Raw genomic sequence first — 27,069 nt, 5'->3', positions numbered from 1 at the left:
CCACTATTTATTCACAGACCGATACAGAAGAGTTACATGTTTGCACCTGTTACTGTCCTTCAAAGTAGTCACCAGCATTGTGTAGAACCCGTTGCCAGCCATGTGGAAGGCTTAATATACCGTTAGCAGAGTCTGTTCTGTCGATGGTGCGAATGGAGCGGTCTACTGCCTGTCGAATCTCTGGAACAGTTCTGAAGCGAATGCCATGAAGTGGTTCCTTCATTTTGGGAGTCAAATCAAAGTTACAAGGACTTAGGTCTGTGGAGTATGGTGGATGTACAGTACTTCCCAGTCCCATCGACCGAACAGAGCAGCCACAGCTTGCGCTGTATGCGCCCGCGCATTGTCGTGCAAAATGATGGGTGGGTTGCGCGGAAAGTGTCGCACTTCTTTCCCAAAGCTGGTCGCGGGTGATGCTCCAAAAACGGATAGTAATACTGTCCACTTACGGTGGCATTCGCTTCAGAACTGTTCCAGAGATTCGACAGGCAGTAGATCGCTCCATTCGCACCATCAACAGAACAGGCTCTGCTAACGGTATATTACCCCTTCCGCATCGCTGGCAACGGGTTCTACACAACGCTGGTGACTACTGTGAAGGACGGTAATAGGTGCAAACAAGTAACTCTTTTGTACCGGTTGTGAATAAATAGTGGCCACTACTTAAGTTCCAACCCTCGTATTTGGATTTAAGCATGCGAAACATTTACAGTTGCTGACACTAAGCAAAACTTGAGTTGGTTTTATCATTTTGGCACAGTGTGGGAAATCTGCGCTCCGTTTTAAGGAAAGCTAGTTTTTTCTTGCAAGTCAATGCTTATGGCGTCATATCTTCTGACCTATGCATCGTACAATACATAATTTCGCAGGGAAGTCGAGTAGTATATGTGGATAGTGTTTGCAGAAAGTGTTGCGAATAGGGTTAGTAGTAAATAAGTAATAAATTAAAACACCATGACTCATGATGGAGTTTAACTGTATGAACAGTGAAGAGGTAGTAAGTGATAAACTATATCACTTTCATTATTTAGTGTGTGTGTGTGTCTGTGTGTGTGTGTGGAGAGGGGGGCAGGTTGCTGCTAAAAGTTTCGAAAAGGTTTGACATTATGTGCAAAATTAGTTGGAAGTCGTTATGTGCTCTCATCCTCAAATACTGAATGATTGCGCGGCATGAGTTATGCTGCCTCAACACATACACAGTTTTTGTCTTTAATACTTGACTTATTGTGTTAATCCTTTAACGTCAAATTATACCTGTTAATGTGTAGACTATGACAGCATTTTAAATTTTTAAATTCGGTCAATAATTATATGAAATACTGATAATCAAATTTATGTTGCCCCTGGAAGGTGTTAGATAGGCAACCTACAACTGGTTCCGAGTGACCATTTTAGCCGTTGCATATACGTACCTGAGAGCTAAGAGAAACTGTATTAGAGCTGTAGAACGGAACTGCAACGGTTGGTAACGATTGCAACGCAGATGGGGAAGAACCATAATAATTTTGTGTACGGTACCGATAAGCATTTTCTGCCCACATCAAGCGAAAGAATCAATTATTTAGAAATTTGTCAGGCATGATCTTGGAAACTGAGTCTCGAACGTAACTGAGAAGAAAAAAAAACGGTTTAAGAGTCATATTACCACGTAAACCTATCGACTTTAACCTTCATAGAGACGCTCAGCTGGGCGAGCGGAAAGGGCGACATCGTCTTCCTGAGAGAATCATCCCTATATTTTTGTGAAATAATGCGGAGCTCTGGTAAATCTAAATCATTAACGAGCGAAAAGGGACTTAAATTCCTCTGTTTGCAAATAAAACTGCGCTCTTACACTGGATGAATACGGCGGATAGGAATCTTTGGTATATGGAAATTAGTTAAAGATCCAAATTTTATTTAGGTCGAAGAAAACAGAATGATTAACTTTCCTGCAATAAATTGTAGTATTACTGTGCTAATATTAATTATCTGATACGCCAGTAGTCCAATACACTACTTCTACGAGTCCATGCGAAGAAACAATGGAGTAGAAGGTGATGCCCAAAAGAAACGTATTTATTAATACCTACGGCAAATTAATTACGGTGATTGATTGTTAGACCGTGGGTACTCGAGTATCTTATTTCCTTCAGTACTAGTATCAGATCCTCGAAACCTTAGATCTTGTGTTTGGTCCTAATGCTACAATCATGTTCTGCGTAATTCTGTTATAGAAAAGAGAAATTTAGTTTCTGTAAAAGATTATTAACGAGTGAACCAAAGTGAAAAAGTTGCCGCGATATCAAATATTTAGCTAAAAATGATCTCTGCAGGGTACTGGAGAACTAACTTATCATAGTGAATGGAAATAAGCAGAATATATTAATTTATTCGTTTTCAAACCACCTATAATTGAAAATGTAGCTGAAATAAGGCTTTAATTAATTCTAGGGTTTTCCAGTGCGGCTGTGAACTGTCTGTGGTTCCAAAAACTGTGTGATATACATTTCTAACATCGTCAGTACGGGGGCGATGTGCAGTATTATGAACACTGAATAAATTTTCATCTGCCAAGACTGCCTAAAAGCATTTACTCGTAGATAACCAGTTTCGGCAAGTAATGTTGCCATCTTCGGACCTATGTTTACATCATCGCATAATCTCCTCCTTCAGTACAGTATGTGGAGCTATAAAATGTATGTCCATGTTGGTTATGTGAGCCATACTACCACCACTTTAGAGTGGTGATGAATGTGAGCATTTCTAACCGGCACAAAAATATGTGTGTATATAGCTGTTATTATAAAATTGACTCGCTGACTTCTAGTATAGCTCACGATACCAACATGGACATTGTGTAGCATGATTTACTGTACTGAAGGAGCAGATTACGTAATGATGTAAACATAGACCCGAAGATGGCAACAGAGACCTGCCGAAACTGGTTATCTGTATAAATAGATGGGTTTAGCGATCTTGGCAGCTGAAAATTTATTCAGTGTTCACTGTATTGTATCGTACTGGTTAAACAAACTGTACTTACAAACAGTTGAGTTATATCGGAAGTACTGTATTACGTGCACTGAGTCTTGGCAAAATTTGATGTCTCTCTATTGCCTTGAACCATCACTTGAAAAAAAGTATCTGCGCAGTAAAAAGACTGATACAGTATTTTATACTTGCGTCATGTGCAAGAAGGACAGAATTTGCATCTTCTGAAAATGTAAGTGGAAAATCATTTATGAAAACATAAACAACAAAGGACTCAAAAGAGAACTCTCTCTTGCACCATGTGCGACGGCTTGAAGTTCGAGTGACTTTTGCTATCCACTGGAAATGACACGGACACGCTCCTGCTTCTATCATGCAGATAAGATGAAGACCGTGAAATTGCTGCGTCTACTATTCATTGTTTTGCATCTTGGTATTCCGGTTGCTATGGGTATATTTATCTATTGTCATGTTCCCTGCTTCTAGTTGAGTTTACATATTCTCATTTTGCCTTTTGGAGATAGGGAGTGGAGCAGTCGACGTTATGAAATGGAGTGCCAAGTATAGAAACCGGAACATTTCCGATGTTTTCTTGTGTTTGAATTCAGTAGAGGGGTGACAGTAGCGGAGGGAGACAGAAACATTTGCGCCGTGTATAGGCATAATTCCACTGGACAGAGCAGGGCAAAAAAAAAAAAAAAAAAAAAAAGGGTTTTCTCGTTTTAAGGAGAATCTTTTTGACATTAATGACTATCCACGTTCAGGAAGACCTTCGGAGTTTTATCATGATCTTTTAGACCAGGGATTCCCAAAGTGGTCGATATCGACCCCTTGGAGTCGATATCGGTTTCCTATGGGTCGACATAAACGAAAACTGATTTTGGGGGTCGACGAGGTCTAAAAATCGACCACTATTAAATTAACACAAGTTTTTTTTTAAAACTTTCAAGATAGGTAGGTACTGTATTGTTTATGTTGTGTTACGTGTACTAAGAATAATTAATATTTTTGTAGGAAATACCATTGTTGTAGTAATGTAAAGTCTCAAGTTCGTACAAGATGAAAAACTCTGCAAGTCTGTGCGGGCAAGTATGTGCAAGATAATGAGTTCGAGCGTACGTCTTTCAGGCGCGTTTTGACTTGCTCTCTATTTGACGCTTACGCGATTTAACACGAACGAATTCATGATCAAGTCCAAACATGTTCCTGATATTTTACTATTTAATGAGCTTGCACTTAGGTTGAAATTCGTTGGAGCTTGAACGATAATAACTCATATAAGTACTCATTTATTTCAAGAGATTACAAAGTTATTACATAGCTAAATTAAGTGAAGTAAAGTGACTGAAAAAGTGGTAAACACAACATACAACATATTTTAAATAGGTAGGTATAAAAGTATTTGTAAAAATTACTTACATTTAAGTGTTCAGTTTGCTTTGGTTTTCGCTCTTATGCTGATAAGTACCTACTTACCTGATACGAATTTTCTATACCTAATTACCTACTATAGTTACTTACCTAATATAGGTATCCAAGTTTATCAATGAGTAAGATTCTTTAAGTACTTAATTTGTAATAATCATTATAAATTAAACTTGATATTTACTGAATTGTATGTTTTTTTACTGTGTTAAATTTTGAAGAGAAAATGAAGTCAACTTTACTCACTTAACCAAGTGCAAAGTTTTCCAATTGGTACCCTAGTACCTAGGTATTTTGTATCAATAGGAAAAAACTAAAGATAGGCCCCCTTATTCATAAGAGTCTGCTAACTTAAAGCATTGCTAATTCTCACTCTGTCTTCTTCTATTGACCTAAGTCAGAATGAAAAATAACACTCTGTAGCAGCTGTTTTAAGTTAGCGGACCATTATGAATGAGGGTATTGATCTTAAAAGTAGGTAATTTGGCCATGGGGGTCTGAGGTAACAGTTCGTTTTGGAAAAGGGGTCACTTGTTCAAAATAGTTTGGGGTTCCCTGTTTTAGACGCATTAATCCCCTGTGACCCAGTCAGTGTACTCGAGAACTGGGAAATGTGATGAACTGTGATAATTCCACCATCGGGCGACATTTTCATGCAGTGGAGGAAGTTCGAATATTAGGTATATGGATACCGTGTGCTCTAAACCAAAATCACGAAATTCAGCGGGTGGCTATATGTGCATGTCCGCTTGTTCGTCATCAATTGGTTCACGAGCAACACCGACCATTTCTATCCTGTATTGTTACTGCTGATGAGAAATGGTGTCTTCATGCTAACATAAGGAAGAGAAAGGAATGGTTGATCCCAAAGAAAGCAGCAACTCCACGTGTAATGAACTGCGTGAATCCAGAAAAGATAATGTTATGCATCTGGTGGAACAGCGACGGTATCGCGAACTACGAATTGATTCTACGAGGTGTAGCCATCACTGCTGAGATTTATTGTCAACATCTGAGACGTCTTGCAGACCCAATCCAAGAACAACGACAAGGAAGACAGCTTGAAGTGATGCTATTCCACAATAACGGCCGCTCACATTCTGCTAGACTGACAAAAAACACTACACAGGAGTTGGGTTGAGATGTCATTCTATACCCACCTGATCCATCTGTTCTTGCAGCTTCAGAGTTTCACCTATTCTGCTGTCTATCGAACAACGTTTAAGGAACTTCCTTTCCCGGTGAAAATGCGCTCCAAACATGACCGGTTCTTCGCCTCGAAACCACATGATTTTTTTCAGTCGCAGAATCAAAAAGTTATCCCAGTGCTAGCAGATTATTGTAAATAGTAATGGATGATGGCTAAAGTCTTTGTTATGTGTACCTGTTGTGTTTATTAAACTTATGGAGAAACGCTACGAACTTATGACCCAACCCAGTATTACTTAGTTTAACTAATACCATTCACTTCCGTCCAATATCTTAGGAACGAAATATTCCTTCTACATGCTAGTAGACTAAAATAGATATTACTGGAGTTATTTTGCACAACTGCCCAACTGTTTCAGTCCAATGTATTATTTGTGTCATCGCGTATTTTTTACCTTTTCTTCAGTAGTTGTCCTTTCCTATTACGCTCACCTATATTTACGAACTATAGACACCAGTCTAGGTTCCAAACCGCCTCAGCGAATATAGACATCGTCAATTGGATAGTCATTAGCATGAGCTGGAATAGTAGGAGCATCAGTAAGAATACTTATTCGTGCCGTATTAGGTCAACGTGGATCCTTAATTCAGTCATTACGTCCAAGTCCTTGAAGCTGCACAACGGCCGCATAGTCAACGGTTAAGGCGAAGCATTATGGTGAGTAGGTTTTCGGAGCATCTGAATCTCCTACTATTTGTTTCTAGAAATGCTGAGAAGAATACTCATTCCACAAATGAGCAAATCCTACGAATTTCTGGATTTTCGAGGGAAGGCATTTGATATAGTTTCGCAAAGTCGTTTAGTGGAAAAAAATACACGCTTACCGAGTATCGGACCAGGTCTGTGTCTGGATTCAGGATTTACTTGCAGAATAGTCCTTAACACGTCGCTCTTAATGGAACAAAATCGACAGATTTAAAGGCAATTTCAGTAGTACCCGAAGAAAGTTTGATAATACCTTTACCTGTTTACGATGTTTATAAATGATGCAGTGGATAATGTTGGAAGCTTCTTAAGCCTATACACAGATGACGGAATTGTCTAGAAAAGGATACGGCACCAGAATAGTGTAAGAAATTGCAGGAAGACGTGCAGAGGATTGATGGTGCGGGGACCTAAATAAATGTAAGACTGCACAATACGAAGTGAATAAATCCACTAATGTACGAGCATACTATTGGCGACAAATTGCTGGAAACTGTATCTATCGTAAAATGCCTAGGAGTAACCTTGTGGGGCGACATAAAGTGGAATGACCATAGGAAGAGCAGGTACTAAGCAAAGGTTAATTGGAAGAATCTTAGGGAAATGTGATTCATTTACGAAAGAAGTGCCGTACAAACTATTTGTTTGTTCGTCTCTTGAGTGTTGTTCAACATTTTGAGACCCTTACTAAGCAGCGTTTACAAAACAACTAGACAAGATCCAACGAAGAGCGGCGCGTAACATCACAGGGTTGTTTAGTTGGCGCGAAACCATTATGGAGACGCTACAAGAAAGGTTTTGAGCATCACGGAGAGGTTTGCTGTTGAAATTCCGAAAGTGTATGTTCCGAGAAGAGTCGCGTAAGATACTGCTTCCGCTCACATACATCTCGCGTACTGACCACGACAAGAAATCGGAGCCAATGCAGAGGCTTACCGACACTCAGTATTCCCAGGAGCCATTCACGAATGTAACAGGGAAGTGTGGAACAGATAGTGGAACCAGAAGTACGCTCTGGCACACCATAAAGTGACTTGAAGAGTATGGACGTAGACTGTAGATGTATAATATAACCCATCAAGCAGAGGTAACTTTCGTCTAGCCACACCTTGTTAAAAATTGCGGGGTTGACCGGCCTTTGCAAACGACAACAAGTATTTCCTGAACAGCAGTGGTGTAATATAACTGTTGAAAGTGTAAGAGCATACTGGTAGTGAAAGGAGAAAACAGATTTATTGCTAATTCTTTCATAAAGAGCGCATCGGTTTGTAGACGGTCACAAAGATACCTAAACGATGCAGAGAATAACGGCAATGAACGCTTCGCATCGTCAGTATGGAAGCCACAGGCATTCCTTTATCGTACTGGATCGTTACAACTACAGGGAAGATTTACTGTCGTGTGATAACTGCCAAGCGCGATCTAGATCGAGGCTACATTCTGCCATTCATCATACAGGTGGCCATAGAGATGCTGCTAACTTCTGCACTGCTTCAAGATTTAAAGAGCGCTATCAGACTCTCATAATAGCCGCTGCCCATTTCATCGGCATGTATACTTTGTCTGGCCTGCTTCTGCAATTACGATTTTTTAGGCAGCAGTAAACATTTTGATGTAATTACTTTTCAGCACGTCCTCGTACATCTTGTACAGTTTCTCCTTTACACTTCATTGGCACCTACATTCCCCAGCCTAAGCCCAACAAAAACTGGTAAAATCCATTGGTCTGTTATATCCTTTTGTTAATTTCTGCCTCCATTCTCACACATTCTAAATATTTAAAGTTGTCCACAGTTTCCATGTACTCCCCTTTAATATTAATTTGTCACTTACCTTCGTCAGGGTACAGATGTCGGTCGTGTCACTGACGGATCGAATTTACCTTTAGCCGTCTTTGCTCCAGCGAGCTAGCTTTCTTGACGGGGAAGCCCAGTTGTATCGGCCGGGGTGGCCGAGCGGTTCGAGGCGCTACTGTCTGGAACCGCGCGACCGCTGCGGTCGCAGTTTCTTCGAGTCCTGCCTCGGGCATGGTTGTGTGTGATGTCTTTAGGTTAGTTAGGTTTAAGTTGTTCTAAGTTCTAGGGGACTGTTGACCTCAGAAGTTAAGTCCCATAGTGCTCAGAGCCATTTGAACCATTTTTGAAATCCTTAGGCGGAAGAGTGAGCCAGTTCGGACTGAATAGCGATGCTGAGCGGATCGCTTACGCGAGGGCTGTTTAATAATTCGGTAAAATTCATAATTTCCGGAACTGGTTATACTCGATTACATTTAATTCAACGGTGACCGTATATCATCGAACAGCAACGGCAAACTCAAACTAAGTGCTATTTATGAATGACTGCGAATGTAGAACGAGTAAGAATAGATACATAGTGATATCTTCTTTGTGACTAAAGTATAATAAATCGAGTGTTTTTAACTAATTGCTAACATCATTTAGTCTATCAATTTAATGCTAGTATTTTGATGGATATTATGAACAGAGTTATAGAAGAGGTAGGACACGTGTCAGTCAGTAGAATCAATCAGGAATTGATACGGCAAGTGTACCTTGCGCGTAAGTTCGCCCTCATATGCCGTTAGAACCGACAAGTCCGATGTCTTTGAATTTGAAGCAGTCAAATTACTGCAAGTATTTTTAATTACAAATGAGGTGCAGCTGACATCTTTCCTGTCTTCTGTGGTAACTACCATTGTGAAAATGTATCCATAAGAAATTTTGCGAGTTAAGCTACCATTTACAACAAACCGCATAGCTGCATCTAGCATAATTCTTTAGAAATAATTACTTTTTAATCAGAAAACTACTTCACGCTCTCCTTGTAAGTATTTTTGTTATACTGGAAGTAAATACTGTTGTGGCGTAACAAGTTTGCTACGCCACACTGGGAAGGGAGCCGAAAGAAAGGCACACGTACACACACGCCGACTGGCGTCAAGTCTGGAACAGGATAACTATTGAATGGTAGCAAGAAAAGTACGTAGCTGCTTTATACTTAACTTTTATTCTTTGATGAATACAGCGTTCTTCTTGAGACATTTATACGATAACTCTCAAACTAGGTAAGGCTAATGGCGCCTTGCTAGGTCGTAGCCATGGACTTAGCAGAAGGCAATTCTGACTGACTCTCGGCAAACGAGAGGAAGACTTTGTCCGTATTGTCGCTAGCAATGTCGTCGTACAACTGGGGCGAGTGCTCTATCGTATCTCGAGACCTGCCTTGTGGTGGCGCTAGGTCTGCGATCACACAGTGGCGACACGCGGGTCCGACATGTACTAAATGGACCGCGGCCGATTTAAGCTACCACCTAGCAAGTGTGGTGTCTGGCGGTGACACCACAAATACGCTTTGAATTCGTGAATTATATGTGGTTAGGCGAGAATGACGAAAAAAAAAACCGGTAGGTTAGCCGAGCGCGCTAACGCGCCGCTTCCTGGACTCGGGTAGGCGCGCCGGCCCCGGATCGAATCCGTCTGGCGGATTAACGACGAGGGCTTGGATGTGGATGTGGTTTTTAGGCGGTTTTCCACATCCCCCTAGGTGAATATCGGGCTGGTCCCCACATTCCGCCTCAGTTACACGGCTCGCAGACATCTGAACACTTTCACAGTATTCCATGGATTACACTAGTCGCAGACAGTTGGGGTACACTAATTTCTTCCTGGGGGGTACGGGGTGGCGGCAGGAAAGGCATCCGGCCACCCCTTAAACTAACATTGCCACATCCGATTAAACATGGCGACCCTGCGTATCCACGGGAAACAAGGCGCAAGCAAAAGAAAAGAAAAGAAAGAAAGGCGAGAATGAGTAAGGCTACAGCTCGTAGGACGTGACTGTGCTGTATGAGAGAAGTAGAGAGAAAAAAAAAAAATTATTTAGAAGCAGTATTTGTCTCGCTCGTTAGCAGCAGCCTTATAAGCGGAGAAGGAATTGGCAGCTCTCACCAGCTTGAGGGTCACGGCGCAGCCTATTATCCGCATTTGGCTGTGTACGCTTGGCGGCCATTGCCTCCCGGTGCGGACAAGAGCGGGCGTCGCCAATGGGACGAGGCCGGGGCTCTGGTTTTCGCCGCGCGGGCCTTGAACTGCGCCCGGTGGACCGTGGAGGCTCTGCGGGCCGAGCTACCAGAGGCTGCAGCGCAGACACAGGGCGACCTCTAGTGGCCGCTCTCACACCGCGCCGTGCCGGATGTCCAGCGGCGCGCGCAGTCGGTAAACACCTGAGCGGGCAGCGAGGTCGCAGACCGCGGCCTCTGCCCTCTGGGTCTAGGACACTCGTGAGCAGCGAGAATGTATCGACGCGAGACTTCCCCTTTTCGTCCGTGCCTCGGAGCGTCCGTGGTGTCGCGCTAAATCACACTCGCGGTCGCGCCAAGTAGCCACGCTCTGTCGTCAATTGCGGCGCACGGGGCAATTGCGCCACGGGGTACTGCTCCCCGGATTTATTGGAAACGTTTATTGACGGACCCCAGTGAACTATGTGTAGCGCTACATTGCCAAATCAATATACCAGGCCTCATCAGACAAATGTGACAAACGCCTATGTTCGACGATGCCGCGCGGGATTAGCCGAGCGGTCTTAGGCGCTGCAGTCTTGGACTGTGCGGCTGGTCCCGGCGGAGGTTCAAATCCTCCCTCGGGCATTGGTGTGTGTGTGTTTGTCCGTAGGATAATTTAGGTTAAGTAGTGTGTAACCTTAGGGACATGACCTTAGCAGTTAAATTCCATAAGATTTCACACACATTTGAACATGTTCGACGACAACATGCAATAACCACTTACAGAAGGTAGGTGCCAGCACTAGCAGTGGAAGATATACAGGGTGAAGCGAAATTAGCGCTCTCGGGCTTCGCAGCGTGACGCCTCACATGCCAGCGATAAAAAAATGTCTCTCACAAAATTTCGTCTGGCGAGTAGATCTGGCAGAAAAAGGACGTTAAAGAGTGGCAATCTGGCAACACTCTAACAACACATATGGTAGCTACCTCTGACAGGACATTTTAATTGTGCTGTATAGTCGGCGCAGTGGATAGAGTTTTGGGCGGCCTTCGTTGCCCATGAGCAGCAGTCAGCACGGGTGCATGAACCAGGCGCCTACTGTGGAGACCCATACACGGCAACATTCTCCGAACGGCCGTTCAGTAGACACAGTCGGTAGCCCCTTGGTCCATCTGTTGGGTCAGTTGCTCAACAGTTGCACGTCTACTAGCCCATACACATCTGTGCAGTCGTCATTCACCCTTGTAACCTACTTGTAAAGTCCACCATAATTGCCTCGGCGCCGGTTTTGGATGCGACATTTTGTCATACACGGCGGCACGTGAACAGTTTACTAAGTCAGCCGTTTCGGAGATGCTTGAACCCTGGGCCCCGAAGACCAATGATCATGCTCTTTCGGACGTCACATAAATCGCTCCGTTTTCGCATTACGGCAACGAGTGTACTGTTTTCCGCTCCCCCGATACGCTCTATACAGGGTGAAGCGAAATATGCGCACTCGGGCTTCACTGCGCGACTCCTCACATGCCAGCGATAAAAAAATGTCTCTCACAAAATTTCGTCCGGCGAGTACATCGGCAGAAAAAGGACGTTAAAGAGTGTCCATCTGGCAACACTGTAACCACATGTGTAGTAACTATCTCAGTCAAGTAGACAGTTGTGCTGTACAGTTGGTGCAGCAGGCAGAGATTTGCGTTAGCATGCAGAAGGTCGAGGGTTCAATCCTGGCTTCAGGTGTTTTTTTTTTTTTTTTTTTTTCTTTGATTTGCTAATTTCATTCTGACATTTCACACTGTAATATACAACGTTCCTTACGTCAAATGTATTCAAAATTTATAACATTTTGTAACACTGAACACAATAAATACGTCGTTAGACTATTAAGAAATAGAGATCTGAAATAATTAATGTGGCCATGGTGATAACACATACGAATAGTAACCGAGTTTGGACATTATTCGCAAAGCACGTTGCTAGTCCTACTGATAACGTAAGGCCGTAGTGAAATGTAACGGACCTGAACGAGGCAAGAACAATAATTGGTACTATTCTATGTGATCATTAGAGGAGGGTACAAAGCAAACAGATTTCGCATCTAGTGGAGGAAGTGGTGCGAATAAATTCGAGCCCACGACGTAGAAAGGGCATCTTTCAAAGCTGAACAATCTTCAATTTCTACGATTCTCGTATGTAAGTGTAAATGTTTTCCAGAGGACCCTCTGCAATCGCTGTTGACGATTAAGATGCCACATACCGTAACACTTTGATTACATTTACCAAATAAAAAAAACACATGGCTGAATCCAGGATCGAACCGTCACGCTCCTGCATGCTAACCCAAAACTCTACCTGCTGCACCAACTGTATATCACAACTGCCACAGCTTGACTGAGATAGTTACTGTACATGTGGTTACAGTGTTGCCAGATGGCCACTCTTTAACGTCCTTTTTCTGCCGATGTACTCACCGGACGAAATTTTGTGACAGACATTTTTTTATCGCTGCCATGTGAGGAGTCGATCTGTGAAGCCCGAATGCGCATATTTCGCTTCACCCTGTATAGAGCGTATCGGGGGACGCGGAAAACAGTACATTCGTTGTCGTAATGCGGAAACGGAGCGATTTATGTGACATGTGAAAGAGTATGATCATTGGTCTTCGGGGCCCAGGGTGGAAACATCTCCGAAACGGCTGATTTAGTAAACTGTTCACGTGCCGCCGTGTATGACAAAATGTCGCTATCCAAATCCGGCGCCGAGGCAACTGTGGTGGACTTTAGAAGTAGATTACAAGGGTGAACGACGACTGCGGAGATGTGTACGGGCTAGTAGACGTGCAACTGTTGAGCAACTGACCCAACAGATGGACCAAGGGGCTACCCACTATGTCTACTGAACGACCGTTCGGAGAATGTTGCGGTGTATGGGTCTCCACTGTAGGCGCCCGGTTCACGCACCCACGCTCACTGCTTTCATAGGCAACGAAGGCTACTTTGCACGTAAATACCGCAAGTGGGCGTCCACTCAGTGGTGAAACCTTTTCAGGTGAGTCACATTTTATGCTCCATTGGACAGACTGCCGTTGGCGTGTCCTGAGTGTAATGTCTAAAAGGGGACACCCTGCATGCATTATACTCTGGGGAAATTTTTTGGTCCCTTCCGTGGCTGGAAGGTACAAAGGATCAACACAAGTATACATCTATCCTTCTGGACCCATGTCCACTCCTACATGTAGTTTGTTATTCCTTGGCACGATGGCATCTACGAGCAGGAAGATTCAGTGTGCCACACGGTTCGCAGAGTACATGCGTGCCTCAAAGAGCTCTACCATGAATTTATCGTACTCCCCTGGCTACCAAACTCATCGGATCTAAACCCAATCGAGAGCCAGTCGGATCACCTCCATCGGGCTGTTTGCGCCATGGATCCTCAACAGAGAAACCTGGGCATGGCACTGTAGTCGGCATGGCTTCAAATCCATTTCAGCACCTTACGGAACTTCACTGACTATCCTTCTGCGATTGCAGCAACGGTCCGCATGGTTATTCAGGCTTTCGACAGTCACAGTAATGAGACAGGGCAGCGTATGGTAAGGATCACCAGTCTAATGATTATAAAAACGCCACCTCGATTGCAAATTGAAACCGGATGTTGACCTAGGTTTCGGCGCGGACAACCAAGCCTTCTTCGGAACACACTAAAACTAAACTTTTTTTTTTTTGGTCATCAGTCTACTGACTGGTTTGATGCGGCCCGCCACGAATTCCTTTGCTGTGCTAACCTCTTCATCTCAGAGTAGCACTTGCAACCTACGTCCTCAATTATTTGCTTGAGGTATTCCAATCTCTGTCTTCCTCTACAGTTTTTGCCCTCTACAGCTCCCTCTAGTACCATGGAAGTCATTCCCTCATGTCTTAGCAGATGTCCTATCATCCTGTCCCTTCTCCTTATCAGTGTTTTCCACATATTCCTTTCCTCTCCGATTCTGCGTAGAACCTCAGTCCACCTAATTTTCAACATTCGTCTAGAGACCACATCTCAAATGCTTCGATTCTCTTCTGATCCGGTTTTCCCACAGTCCGTGTTTCACTACCATACAATGCTGTGTACTCCAGACGTACATCCTCAGAAATTTCTTCCTCAGATTAAGGCCGGTATTTGATATTAGTAGACTTCTATTGGCCAGAAATGCCTTTTTTGCCATAGCGAGTCTGCTTTTGATGTCCTCCTTGCTCCGTCCGTCATTGGTTATTTTACTGCCTAGGTAGCAGAATTCCTTAACTTCATTGACTTCGTGACCATCAATCCTGATGTTAAGTTTCTCTCTGTTCTCATTTCTACTACTTCTCATTACCTTCGTCTTTCTCCGATTTACTCTCAAACCATACTGTGTACTCATTAGACTGTTCATTCCGTTCAGCAGATCATTTAATTCTTCTTCACTTTCACTCAGGATAGCAATGTCATCAGCGAATCGTATCGTTGATATCCTTTCACCTTGTATTTTAATTCCACTCCTGAACCTTTCTTTTATCTCCATCATTGCTTCCTCGATGTACAGATTGAAGAGTAGCGGCGAAAGGCTACAGCCTTGTCTTACACCCTTCTTAATGCGAGAACTTCGTTCTTGATCGTCCACTCTTATTATTCCCTCTTGGTTGTTGTACATATTGCATATGACCCGTCTCTCCCTATAGCTTACCCCTACTGTTTTCAGAATCTCGAACAGCTTGCACCATTTTATATTGTCGAACGCTTTTTCCAGGTCGACAAATCCTATGAAAGTGTCTTGATTTTTCTTTAGCCTTGCTTCCATTATTAGCCATAACGTCAGAATTGCCTCTCTCGTCCGTTTACTTTTCCTAAAGCCAAACTGATCGTCACCTAGCGCATTCTCAATTTTCTTTTCCATTCTTCTGTATATTATTCTTGTAAGCAGCTTCGATGCATGAGCTGTTAAGCTGATTGTTCGATAATTCTCGCACTTGTCAGCTCTTGCCATCTTCGGAATTGTGTGGATGATGCTGTTCCGAAAGTCAGATGGTATATCGCCAGACTCATATATTCTACACACCAACGTGAATAGTCGTTTTGTTGCCACTTCCCCCAATGATTTTAGAAATTCTGATGGAATGTTATCTATCCCTTCTGCCTTATTTGACCGTAAGTCCTCCAAAGCTGTTTTAAATTCCGATTCTAATACTGGATCCCCTATCTCTTCCAATTCGACTCCTGTTTCTTCTTCTATCACATCAGACGAATCTTCACCCTCATAGAGGCTTTCAATGTATTCTTTCCACCTATCTGCTCTCTCCTCTGCATTTAACAGTGGAATTCCCGTTGCACTCTTAATGTTACCACCGTTGCTTTTAATGTCACCAAAGGTTGTTTTGACTTTCCTGTATGCTGAATCTGTCCTTCCGACAATCATATCTTTTTCGATGTCTTCACATTTTTCCTGCATCCATTTCGTCTTAGCTTCCCTGCACTTCCTATTTATTTCATTCCTCAGCGACTTGTATTTCTGTATTCCTGATTTTCCCGGAACATGTTTGTACTTCCTCCTTTCATCAATCAACTGAAGTATTTCTTCTGTTACCCATGGTTTCTTCGCAGCTACCTTCTTTGTACCTATGTTTTCCTTCCCAACTTCTGTGATGGCCCTTTTTAGAGATGTCCATTCCTCTTCAACTGTACTGCCTACTGCGCTATTCCTTATTGGTGTTTCTATAGCGTTAGAGAACTTCAAACGTATCTCGTCATTCCTTAGTACTTCCGTACCCCACTTCTTTGTGTATTGATTCTTCCTGACTAATGTCTTGAACTTCAGCCTACTCTTCATCACTACTATATTGTGATCTGAATCTATATCTGCTCCTGGTTACGCCTTACAATCCAGTATCTGATTTCGGAATCTCTGTCTGACCATGATGTAATCTAATTGAAATCTTCCCGTATCTCCCGGCCTTTTCCAAGTATACCTCCTCCTCTTGTGATTCTTGAACAGGGTATTCGCTATTACTAGCTGAAACTTGTTACAGAACTCAATCAGTCTTTCTCCTCTTTAATTCCTTGTCCAAAGCCCATCTTCTCTCTAACCTTTTCTTCTACTCCTTCCCCTACAACTGCATTCCAGTCGCCCATGAATACTATATTTTCGTTCCCCTTTACATACTGCATTACCCTTTCAATATCCTCATACACTTTCTCTATCTGTTCATCTTCAGCTTGCGACGTCGGCATGTATACCTGAACTATCGTTATCGGTGTTGGTCTGCTGTCGATTCTGATTAGAACAACCCGGTCAGTGAACTGTTCACAGTAACACACCCTCTGCCCTACCTTCCTATTCATAACGAATCCTACACCTGTTATACAATTTTCTGCTGTTGTTGATATTACCCGATACTCATCTGACCAGAAATCCTTGTCTTCCTTCCACTTCACTGACCCCTACTATATCTAGATTGAGCCTTTGAATTTCCATTTTCAGATTTTCTAGTTTCCCTACCACGTTCAAGCTTCTGACATTCCACGCCTCGACTCGTAGAACGACTCACATGAGAAAAAGCATGAGAAAACTACACTACTGGCCATTAAAATTGTTACACCAAGAAGAAATGCAGATCATAAACGGGTATTCATTGTACAAATATACTAGAACTGACATGTGATTACATTTTCACGCAATTTGGATGCATAGATCTTGAGAAATCAGTACCCGGAACAACAACCTCTGGCCGTAATAACGGCCTTGATACGCCTGGGCATTGAGTCAAACAGAGCTTGGATGGTGTGTACAGTTGCCCATGCAGCTTCGACACGATACCACAGTTCATCAAGAGTAGTGACTGGCGTGTTGTGACGAGCCAGTTGCTCGGCCACCATTGACCAGACGTTTTCAATTGGTGAGAGATCTGGAGAATGTGCTGGCCAGGGCAGCAGTCGAAAATTTTCTGTATCCAGAAAGGTCCGTACAGGACCTGCTACATGTGGTCGTGCATTATCCTGCTGAAATGTAGGGTTTCGCAGGGATCGAATGAAGGGTAGAGCCACGGGTCGTAACACATCTGAAATGTAACGTCCACTGTTCAAAGTGCCAACAGTGAGAACAAGAGGTGACCGAGACGTGTAACCAATGGTACCCCATACCATCACGTCGGGTGATACGCCAGTATGGCGATGACGAATACACGCTTCCAATGTGCGTTCACCGCGATGTCGCCAAACACGGATACGACGATCATGATGCTGTAAACAGAACCTTGATTCATCCGAAAAAATGACGTTTTGCGATTCGTGCACCCAGGTTCGTCGTTGAGTACCCATCGCAGGCGCTCCTGTTTGTGATGCAGCGTCAAGGGTAACCGCAGCCATGGTCTCCGAGTTGATAGTCCATGCTGCTGCAAACGTTGTCGAACTGTTCGTGCAAATTGTTGTCTTTCAAACGTCCCCATCTGCTGACTCAGGGATCGAGACGTGGCTGCACGATCCGTTACAGCCGTGCGGATAAGATGCCTGTCATCTCGAGTGCTAGTGATACGAGGCCGTTGGGATCCAGCACGGCGTTCCGTATTACCCTCCTGAACCCACCGATTCCATATTCTGCTAACAGTCATTGGATCTCGACCAACGCGAGCAGCAATGTCGCGATACGATAAACCGCAATCGCGATATGCTACAACCTGACCTTTATCAAAGCGGAAACGCGATGGTAAGCATTTCTCCTCCTTACACGAGGCATCATAAAGACGTTTCACCAGGCAACGCCGGTTACCTGCTGCTTGTGTATTTGAAATTGGTTGGAAACTTTCCTCATATCAGTACGTTGTAGGTGTCACCACCGGCGGCAACCTTGTGTAAATGCTCTGAAAAGCTAATCATTTGAATATCACAGCATGTTCTTCCTGTCGGTGAAATTTCGCGTCTGTCGCACGTCATCTTCGTGGTGTAGCAATTTTAATGGCCAGTAGTGTAGTTCTAAGTCCAGAGTACTGATGACCTCAGATGTTAAGTCCCATAGTGCTCAGAGCCATTTGAACCATTTTGAACTGCAGAGGATGCATTGACGCCCGTCGTTGTCAGACACTCTATCAGGAACCAAGTCGCTTTTTCTGTAATTTCCAGGGGACTTCAAGAGTCACGGTGACTTCATTGTTGTTACTGTGTTTAAATGAAAGTATCATATCTGTTTGCAAGGGACCTCATTGAGGGTCTCCGTTTGGCTGACTGGTTAAGTGGTGCAGTATTAACATTTGTGTGACTTTATGATGAGACACTGTTGTAATGCATGGTACCGTGAGAGCAGACTTACTCGTCGTCAAGTTTTACGTCGACCACATCTGACTACCGCAGGGGACGATCGCCATATTGTGTGTTACATGCATATCGTAACACTTTCATGTCTGCGTCTGCCATCCAAGAAAAGGTAATGGACTCCCTGAAACATCTTGTGTCATCCCACAGCATGGGTCGGAGACTAGCAGCAGCCAAATTAGGGAATTACTGACCGGTGCATTTAGGCTGCCGTTAGCAACCCAACACAACTAGTGCATGTTAGGTGACCTGACAGGGAACTGTGGACTTCTGATGACTAACGTCGCATTGTGTTCAGCGATGAATCACGATTATGCACTACCCCATATGACCATCGTCGGCGAATATGTCGACGATCTGGGGAGAAATCCCATTCTTCCAATGTTTTGGAGATGTACAGCGATGCTACTCTAGGCGTCATGCTGTGAGTTCAAGTCACAGCTGGTAGTGACTGAGGCACAGTTGTACGCCATCTTTGTGCAATTTTGCACCAGGACGGTCTATCCCAAACCTGGAGCTTGTCTCTAACAACTGCCTGCGTAATGTAGAAGTACTATCGTAAGGGGGGTAATATCGGACGGAATTTTCATAGTCTAAGGTAACTTCGTAAAGAACATTAAATGCTCATATAAAAAGTGCGAGATATTTTCGATGACCATGGAGAATAATATGATCAAAGAACTTAAGTCAAAAACATTTTTAATTAGTCAGAACCTAACAAATAAAACTGTCTGATGCTACCCCATTGATGGGTTAATTTCCGACATTCATTGAATTTACGCGCAAAGGTCCATATTGCCCTCTAATGGGGTAATGTTGGACAGTGACTAATGTTTCAAAAAAATACACATACTTAGAAACATGTTTTACATGTTTAGAAAACATTTTTTACAGATGGTTACAAAATATTCTACATAGCTTCAGTAAACATTTGACACATATTTAGGAAACTTTGACAGATATATGAGGGCTATTCGGAAAGTAAGGAACGATAGGTCGCGAAATGGAAACCACAATGAAAATCAAAACTGTTTCACTTGCAACGGTTAGCTACACTTTCCAGCTATTTCTCTACACAGTCGACGCTCAGACTTTACATCTGTCGTAGCGTTGTACCAAATTTTCAATTCTCTCGTTATAGAAGACAGCCGCCACTGCTTTTCGACAATTCTCTACTCTGGACTGTAGCTCGTTGTCTGTGTCAAAATATTGTTTTCATAGCCAGCGGTTCATTTGAGCAGAGATGAACCTCAGGGGTAGCCAATTACAGGCTGCATCGTGGGTGATCAAACACATCCAAGGAAAACGCTGCAGGAACAGCTGCATAGCTCCTTCAGAGTGCGGCCGAGAATTGTCGTGTAGAACGAACTGCATGACAGTTATGTTATGTTTAGCTTCATCAGATTTTCACTGTATTTTCCAATTCGCAACCAATCGTTCCTTACTTTCCGGATAACCCTCGTATTTACAAAATATTTCATTAATAGAGACAATCTACTCATATGACAAATCAATAATAATCTACAATATGTTCTCAGTAAAAGAAAATTTCCCCTTTTCTTCTCTTAGAGTTGGCAATACTCTTACAATTTGACCTTTGTCTATCATCTGGAATTGCAGGAAAAATAAACACAGATTTTCTGCCTTAATATGAATGCAGAAATCTAACTTCCACTTCCTTTGCGCCCACTTCTGTTTCGATTCAGACGAATTTCCTATTTCGCTGTTTCTCCTGAATCATGTGTGGATAATCCACAAGAACAAAAGCCTCCACTTCCAGAACTGCTTCCTCTGCTCTGCTGCTTTCGTCACCAGTGGATATTGCATCATTATTCACAAGCAATTCAGACAATGAATCAGTATTACCTTTCTTTCTCATGTAGATGCCTAAAGTGGACAATTGTGTTATTTTTCATTCCATAACGAACATTCTGAAGCATATCTCCAAAGCTCGAAGACCAGGATTCTAAGGAATTGTTTTGAGAATCATCTCCATCAGGAAATTTCTTGAGGACTCTTTCAGGGTCAAATGGAATTAATCTCATTGCACGGAATGCATTTCTTATATTGCCTTCTTCATTTGCTTACACTTTTTATGCGTTTTCTTCAAAAGTGAGGGGAAAGCATCTTTCGATATTGGCCCACGGGAGCTTTTCTTCCGTTGCGTAAACACTGCCCTCCAAGTAGCTTTTAAAGGTCTCAAGAAACCTACGTCTAATGGCTCTAAAATATGACTACTGTTTGGTGGCTATAGAAAAAAAAAAGAGATTTCATTCTTCTCACATTCATCAATTACTCGCAGTGAAATGCGACTTGAGAGGTTGTCTCCTGTCATAATTTTCTCCCCCTCCATTGACTTCAGGTAAGATAGCGCAATAGTAATACAGCAATAACAATAGTCTTTCGATATCTACGAACCTTTCAGGATGTTTTGTTCCCCTTCTATCAGATGCAGAGTAGTCACGCAAATTGGTCTCATCATAATTGACTACATTTTTTGGATCGATATTTTCCATTTTTTCTCCAACGTTCTTGAAGTGTTATTTCAATGTCTCATAACTCTCTTCAGCACGTTGCCTTTTAATGTTTTCAGATAGCCGGACGCTTAATATGTCAGAGTGACACTGTAAGAATGAACGCGACCACTCAAACCCTGGCATGTTACGAGGAAAGTGTTTTTCCCTTCGTACACATATATAAAGATATTCTTTCACTATATACCGAACATCATCAAAGGTAAAAGCAGAACATCAATGTGCAGTCCTTAAAATACCAGGACAAGTACTTAAGATAGAAGGCCTTCCAATCACTAGAGGATTTGTATTATTCGCTTTATTCTCTAACGTTGAGCGTGGTACAGTAAATGTGCTTGACGCCTTTCTGTTCGATAGATTTCCTGATCTTACAGCAGCAGCCGCCTTTTCAAGATTTTCAGGTTAATAATTGCGCCTCGGAAGAACAGCAAACCTCCTTTTGTAAGTATGCGGCATTGTCCGATCTTACGCCAACGTGTGTAGTTGTCTGTAAATAGTTCACTGGATTATAGCGAAAGTGAGATGTGGAGACGAACTGTATTCAAGTTTCCTTCTTAACATTTCAGTAAGTAAACAATAAGCAAATTAATTACCAATTTTTTCTCTTCTTGTACAATGACGAAAGTATTCGCATACAGATAACTAGCAGCAATTGTACACTGCACTGTAACGCGCTACACACTATTGTTTCAACTTCCAACTGCAACAATGTGTGTTTGTATATGCTTGACAATACGCAAGGTGTAAACAGAAAAACGCGTGCGCGAAATAAAAGCTTGAATTCAGTGATACCAACGTAAGAACAAAAATACGCTGTTCCCGTCCGAAATTACCAGTGTGTCTGATATTTCGCCATCTTACGGTACCACACCTAACAAAGTTCCCAGATCTGTTACCAGTAGAACATCTGTAGACCCAGCTCAGATGTCCATCTCAGTGCTAATATCCAAATATCGAGCACCATTTACAATTGTTGTGAACGAGACTGCCTGAGGAGAGGATACAACTTCTTTATGACGCCCTTACCAGTCGAATCAGTGCGTGCATCCAGACCAGAAGGGGTGTAACATTGTACTCATAAGCGGGCTCATATTGCAAAGATTTTGTAAATAACATCACATCACATCTAAAACCATTCTGGGTGCTTCTATTTTGTCTGGCAATGTAGTTTTTTTGAAATCTCCTCCTTAGCCTCGAGTTGCAGTTTTCAGCACACATCGTCGATGACCATCTGTAGATAATGGATAACAGTAACATCTGATCGTTGACTACACAGTTAGAGTCGATTCGCAAGACATCAGATCAATCACTTCTGATTTTCGACGTGCAGATCAGGTCATCTATGTCGTCATATGATGGCTACAAATCGAAGAAGCTAATCCTTGTCAGTAAGCAATCAACCTCGTCTCCGACATTTTTGCTCTTAAAACCTTGTGTTCCCCTTCTCCGAAGTTAATTCTGTACTTCTTAGGTGTCTAAAGACCGTAAACAGACCGTGCCATCCAAGATGTTCAACATTACAGGGACTTTGGAATTATTGTGGGTTTCTCTTAGGGCTGTATTACATTGATTACAGCATTAGTTTCTTTGAATCACATGTTGAGAGCAGCTGCCCCGACCATTTGAGATATGGAAACAATTACTCCCCGTTTGAGACAAGAAATGCTTTAATAAATAACAATCCAGACGGTGTTTATTTATTTATTATAAGAGAAATGTCACGGTTCCTAAGGCAGGGCATCACTTATAAAGAAAAGCTTTGTTGAAAAATTCTGAAAACTAGAGTAGCGTTTGTTGTGTAGAGCATTATCTACATTCTGGTACTTCACAGTGCGGTGGTACTGGATCGCGACAGATAAAGAACTTCAGTGACAGGATTTCCCTTGTGAAGACAGACGTACACGAGTCTCCTCGAGGGAATTTCTTGCCGTGGCGCTGTTCGCTAGGATTATCCCAGTTCGGTTTGCTACAGTGGTTTTCTCCCCGTTTGTGCAGTGAACCCTCCAGGGTCTGCGAGCTTCCTGCTTTGATTTTCTTTTCGTTATGTACGTGAAATAATGCAGCAGCGTGGTGTTGGAGCAGTTTGAGAGCAGACTTTCTCCTGAGGCGTCTCAGTGTCTGAAGCCATGTCTTGCTTCTTCAGCTCTGCGGCGCTCCTTCGTCCATTAGCTTACAAGAAAAACACACAAGATTGCTTTCTACTACTTAATTCGTAGTAGTTCAACTGAAAATGTACCAAATGACTTTCTAGATCTACATTTACATCTACATGATTGCTCTGCAGTCCACACGTGAGTGCCAGGCAGAGGTTTCGTACAACCACTTTCAAACTATTTCTCTACGCTTTTTCTCTCGAATAGTACGTGGGAAAAGTGAACACATGAATCTTTCCGTGTGAGCTCTGATTTCTGTTATTTTATCTTGAAGTGATTTTGCCTCAAGTGGGTAAGAGTATACGAAATGTTTTGGCCATCGGAGAAGAAACTTGGTGTTGATCTTCAACGAAAAACGCGTTTCTTTAAATGAAGCCACTCCAAGTCGCTTAATCATACCCGTGACACTCTCTCTCCGATTTAAACACAAAACGAGGTGTCCTTCTTTTAACTTTGTCGATGTCCTCCGCCAATTATTTCTGATAAACGCCCATCATAGGCATTCAGTTTCATTAGAACACGCTTGTGATGAATTATCAAAAATCTTCCGAAAATCTAGAACTATGGAATGAATTTGAGATCCCCTGTATATTGCTTCGAGTAAACGATGAGCCAGTTGGGTAACACAAGAACGTTATCTCATGAATTCGTGCTGGTTATGTGTCAATAGATCGGATTCATAATGCTGGAACATAGTACGTGTTCCAAAACCCTACTACAAATCGATGTCAGCAGTATGGGTCTATAGCTACGCGGATTTCCTTTCTTGTGTATTGGTGTGACCTGTGCAACTTTCCAATCTTTAGGTGCAGATCTTTTGTCTAGCATGTGGTTGTACATGATTGTTAAAAATTTCATCAGCATACATTAAACTAACCCAACTGATCTGCAGTCTGGACAGGAAGATTTATTAGTGAATTAACTTGGATCGCTACATTGAGGGCTTCTGCAGTGGCGGAAAAAGTCGCGGCACTAAGGAGGCATTGTGTGACGTAAACGAAAGTTGGTAGCCGTGTTTCTACATCTGAAAGATGATGTCTGTTCAGATTTTGCGCCAGTCGCATTAGAGTGGCACTAGTAGAGCCACTGTGAGGATGCAAATCAGGTTTGCTTTAAATACACGCTGTAATGGTCGTGAGTGTTAGTTACCTTTGAGATTGGACGTGGTGAGTTGATGTCAGTCAAGAACGACTTTGACGACAGCGATATCATTATCAACACCTCAGTGAGTTTGAACGAGGCCGTGAAATATGAGTACAAGAAACTGGATTCCTTCTGCGATACTGCAGAAAGACCTGGCAGGAATGTAACCACTGTATATGATTGTTGGGAGCGGTGGTCGCGAGAATGTAGGGTGGCAAGAAGACCGGTCTGCGAACGGCCACGTAGCCCAACCGACTGGAAAGACCATAATCTTCGGCGTATAGCTCTGGCACATGGTACTGCATCTGCAGCAGCAATTTGAGCAGCAGTTGACACAACGGCATTTAGAAGTCGGTTACTTCAAGGACAGCTCCGAGTCAGATGCTTTCCGCCCACTCCAAACTACCGCCATTTACGACTTCAGTGTGTCAAGCGAGAGCTCGTTGGAGGGCAGAGTGAAGATCTGTTATGTTTTCTGATGAAAGGTAGTAATGCCTCGGTGCCAGTAATGGCCATGTGTTGGTTAGAGCCGGCCGGAGTGGCCGAGCGGTTCTAGGCGCTACAGTCTGGAACCGCGCGACCGCTACGGTCGCAGGTTCGAATTCTGCCTCGGGCATGGATGTTTGTGATGTCCTTAGGTTAGTTAGGTTTAAGTAGTTCTAAGTTCTAGGGGACTGATGACCTTATACGTTAAGTCCCTTAGTGCTCAGAGCCATTTGTTGGTTAGAAGGGGGCCAGTTGACGGTCCGAAACCGTCGTTTCTGCTTACTTGACACACTGGACCTGCACGTTGAGTTATGGCTGGGGTGCGATTTCGTAGAGCAGGTGTACTCTCGTGGCTACCCCAAGCACCCTAACTGCAAATTTGTATGTCAGTCTGGTGATTCGACCTGTTGTGCTACCATTCATTAACAGTATTCCAGGGGGTATTTCCAAACAGCATAATGCTCGTTTACGTACCACTACAGAGTGTTGAAATGCTTCACCAGATCTGTCTCCAATCGAGCACATATGAGTGATCGTCAGGCAATTACAGCGTCCCTGCTTTGACGGACCAAGTGCAACAGACATGCAACTCCATCCCACAAACCATCATCCAGCACCTGTACAACAAGATGCATGCACGTTTGCATGCTATGATTCAACATACTGGAGGTTACACGGGCTATTAATGTACCGGTACCAGCACTTCACATTTGCAATGGCTTATCTCGCGCTTACATAAACTTGTGATCTTGCTATGTTAACTGCTTAAATATGTTGCCTAGACAAATGTGTTTTCGAAATTTCATTACTGTATATCAATTATTTTTTGTTGTTCGGATTTTTTTACGTCAGTGTACGTCTATATAACTCATGTTGACAGCTGCTCTTGATTAGAATTCTGGAGTATTTACTGCTTCTTCTTGCTTTGAAGATTTTAGGAAAACCGAGTTTACTAAATGCGCTTTAGTGAAGCTGTTGTCGGTTACCTTACCATTGATGTCATGCAGTGATATCATGTAGTGCGTTTCCGAACAGGAAAACAAGCCCGGGACATGGAAATACGTCAAAGAATGTCATAAGTAGAGACCGGATTATAGGCATTTGCATGTTGCATGTGCATTTGTATATTTGGTCCCTTTTTACCAGTTATTGCACATTTCAACTAAAAACTAGTGACGATGCATATTTCGCTCTATGTTAACAATATTTTAAAAAATTAGCCGGGTTGTCACTAGCTCGATCTAGTTTTGATGTCTCACACATTGACTGCGACCTAGAACTACGTGCAGTCGCTAATCGAGGGGCCACTGCCTAGCGAAATCATTACAAAGGGGGAACAAAAACAGACAGCGTCAATGCTACTGCATCCGCGCCCCCGGTTAATCCCCTCCGCTGTCGTATCGTACGCGTCGGCAACAATTAAATTAAACAACGCAAATATTGCTTAAATCAAAATACACCAGATGAATCTACACTGCGTAAAAATTAATTACTGACAATTTACTTAAATGTTCTGGAAGAAATACGCAAAGAAATCAAGGACAGCAGTACCTGGTTTTCAGCTGACGAAACTACAGACACTTGTGGACATTACATTGCAAATTTAATTCTTGGTGCTTTAAAAGAAGAGCCTTCTTCTTCCTATTTAGCAGCCTCCAAAGAACATAAAAATCATTCTACGATGGCCAGATTTGTGAATGAGGGTAGTAGAAAAACATTTCCAGAAACTTCTGCAGATGAAAGGGTGTGTTTATTTCGGATGCTGCTCCCTATATGATCAAAGCAGGAAAAGCCCTCCGAGTATTTTATCCCAATTTGATCCATGTGACGTGCTTTGCTGATGGAGTACATTGCCTTGCTGAAGAAGTACGTTCCACGTTTGCGAATGTAAATAAACTGATATCATCCACAAAGAAAGTGTTTCTAAAGGCCCCTACTCGCAAGACCTACAAAGAAAAAGTACCATATGTTCCTTTACCTCCTGAACCAGTGGTAACTCGTTGGGTTACGTGGGTCGAAGTTGTGTTGTTTTACAATGAACATTTCGAGGCCATTAGAGGGGTACTAAATGACTTCGATAGTGCAGAGGCTTTGGCAGTTTGCCAATGCAAGGAAAATTTTAA

Source organism: Schistocerca serialis, chromosome 9 (genome assembly GCF_023864345.2).
Source record: "Schistocerca serialis cubense isolate TAMUIC-IGC-003099 chromosome 9, iqSchSeri2.2, whole genome shotgun sequence".
Classification (NCBI taxonomy): domain Eukaryota; kingdom Metazoa; phylum Arthropoda; class Insecta; order Orthoptera; family Acrididae; genus Schistocerca; species Schistocerca serialis.
Note: the sequence above shows the minus strand (reverse complement) of the source record.